Raw genomic sequence first — 2,500 nt, 5'->3', positions numbered from 1 at the left:
TAGAAAACCAAAAGAGGTTTGGGCCTGGTTAAAACTTTTGGAAATTTTCACTAATTGTCTAATAATCTTGCAAAAAAAAAAAAAAAAAAAGAGTCAATGCCCAGTCTTAGAAAACCAAAAGAGGTTTGGGCCTGGTTAAAACTTTTGGAAATTTTCACTAATTGTCTAATAATCTTTCAAAAAAAAAAAAAAAGAGTCGATGCCCAGTCTTAGAAAACCGAAACAGGTTTGGGCCTGGTTAGTACTTTTGGAAATTTTCACTAATAGTCAAATAATCTTGCAAAAAAAAAAAAAAAAAAGAGTCAATGCCCAGTCTTAGAAAACCAAAAGAGGTTTGGGCCTGGTTAAAACTTTTGGAAATTTTCACTAATTGTCTAATAATCTTGCAAAAAAAAAAAAAAGAGTCAATGCCCAGTCTTAGAAAACCAAAAGAGGTTTGGGCCTGGTTAGTACTTTTGGAAATTTTCACTAATTGTCTAATAATCTTGCAAAAAAAAAAAAAAGTCAATGCCCAGTCTTAGAAAACCGAAACAGGTTTGGGCCAGGTTAGTACTTTTGGAAGTTTTCAGTAATTATGTAATAAATTTGCAAAAATTGAATTGAAAAAAAAAAAAAAATCAATGCCCAATCTCAGAATCTAAGCAGGTTTGGGCCCAGTTAGTACTTGGATGGGAGACTGCCTGGAAATACGGATTATAGTGGCTGATCTTTAAATAGCCCTCTCTTTGCAGCCTCCTTCGCTTACTGCCATACCAGCCTGGCTATGCCCGATCTCGTCTGATCTCGGAAGCTAAGCAGGTTTGGGCCTGGTAAGTTCTTGAATGGGAGACCGCCTGGGAATACCAGGTGCTGTAAGCTTTTAGGTTTCCTTCTCTACTTATATAATGCACTGGCGGTTATAGTGGCTGATCTTTAAATAGCCCTCTCTTTGCAGCCTCCTTCGCTTAAGGCCATACCAGCCTGGCTATGCCCGATCTCGTCTGATCTCGTCTGATCTACTTTTGGAATTTTTCAGTAATTATCTAATAGTTTTGCATGAATAAAAAAAAAAAAAAAGAGTCAATGCCCAGTCTTAGAAAACCGAAACAGGTTTGGGCCTGGTTAGTACTTTTGGAAATTTTCACTAATAGTCTAATAATCTTGCAAAAAAAAAAAAAAAAAAAAAGAGTCAATGCCCAGTCTTAGAAAACCGAAACAGGTTTGGGCCAGGTTAGTACTTTTGGAAGTTTTCAGTAATTATGTAATAAAGTTGCAAAAAAAAAAAAATTAAATAAATAAAGAGTCAATGCCCAATCTCAGAACCTAAGCAGGTTTGGGCCCAGTTAGTACTTGGATGGGAGACTGCCTGGAAATACAGATTATAGTGGCTGATCTTTAAATAGCCCTCTCTTTGCAGCCTCCTTCGCTTACTGCCATACCAGCCTGGCTATGCCTGATCTTGTCTGATCTCGGAAGCTAAGCAGGTTTGGGCCTGGTTAGTACTTGGATGGGAGACTGCCTGGGAATACCAGGTGCTGTAAGCTTTTAGGTTTCCTTTTCTACTTATATAATGCACTGGCGGTTATAGTGGCTGATCTTTAAATAGCCCTCTCTTTGCAGCCTAGTACTTTTGGAATTTTTCAGTAATTATCTAATAGTTTTGCATAAATAAAAAAAAAAAAAAATTAAGTCAATGCCCAGTCTTACAAAACCGAAACAGGTCTGGGCCTGGTTAGTACTTTTGGAAATTTTCACTAATAGTCTAATAATCTTGCAAAAAAAAAAAAAAAAAAGAGTCAATGCCCAGTCTTAGAAAACCAAAAGAGGTTAGGGCCTGGTTAAAACTTTTGGAAATTTTCACTAATTGTCTAATAATCTTGCAAAAAAAAAAAAAGAGTCAATGCCCAGTCTTAGAAAACCAAAACAGGTTTGGGCCTGGTTAGTACTTTTGGAAATTTTCACTAATAGTCTAATAATCTTGCAAAAAACAAAAAAGAGTCAATGCCCAGTCTTAGAAAACCAAAAGAGGTTTGGGCCTGGTTAGTACTTTTGGAAATTTTCACTAATAGTCTAATAATCTTGCAAAAAACAAAAAAGAGTCAATGCCCAGTCTTAGAAAACCGAAACAGGTTTGGGCCAGGTTAGTACTTTTGGAAGTTTTCAGTAATTATGTAATAAATTTGCAAATTTTTTTTTTAAATAAATAAAGAGTCAATGCCCAATCTCAGAATCTAAGCAGGTTTGGGCCCAGTTAGTACTTGGATGGGAGACTGCCTGGAAATACAGATTATAGTGGCTGATCTTTAAATAGCCCTCTCTTTGCAGCCTCCTTCGCTTACTGCCATACCAGCCTGGCTATGCCCGATCTCGTCTGATCTCGGAAGCTAAGCAGGTTTGGGCCTGGTTAGTACTTCAATGGGAGACCGCCTGGGAATACCAGGTGCTGTAAGCTTTTAGGTTTCCTTCTCTACTTATATAATGCACTGGCGGTTATAGTGGCTGATCTTTAAATAGCCCTCTC

The 2,500-nt window shown here is 37.3% G+C and overlaps 3 non-coding genes across 3 annotated transcripts; all 3 read left to right on the top strand.

Moving 5' to 3' along the window:
• The first annotated feature begins 739 nt into the window (after positions 1-739).
• On the top strand, positions 740-858 carry LOC132153573 (5S ribosomal RNA). The gene has a single exon (XR_009436884.1). It is a non-coding gene; the product is annotated as a 5S ribosomal RNA (ribosomal RNA).
• Positions 859-1,404: 546 nt separating this feature from the next.
• On the top strand, positions 1,405-1,523 carry LOC132153645 (5S ribosomal RNA). Its single transcript, XR_009436952.1, has one exon. It is a non-coding gene; the product is annotated as a 5S ribosomal RNA (ribosomal RNA).
• A 789-nt stretch (positions 1,524-2,312) lies between these two features.
• On the top strand, positions 2,313-2,431 carry LOC132153385 (5S ribosomal RNA). The gene has a single exon (XR_009436705.1). It is a non-coding gene; the product is annotated as a 5S ribosomal RNA (ribosomal RNA).
• The last annotated feature ends 69 nt before the right edge of the window (positions 2,432-2,500 follow it).

This window comes from Carassius carassius, chromosome 11, assembly GCF_963082965.1.
Source record: "Carassius carassius chromosome 11, fCarCar2.1, whole genome shotgun sequence".
Classification (NCBI taxonomy): domain Eukaryota; kingdom Metazoa; phylum Chordata; class Actinopteri; order Cypriniformes; family Cyprinidae; genus Carassius; species Carassius carassius.
This window is presented reverse-complemented; position numbering and strand designations above follow the sequence as displayed.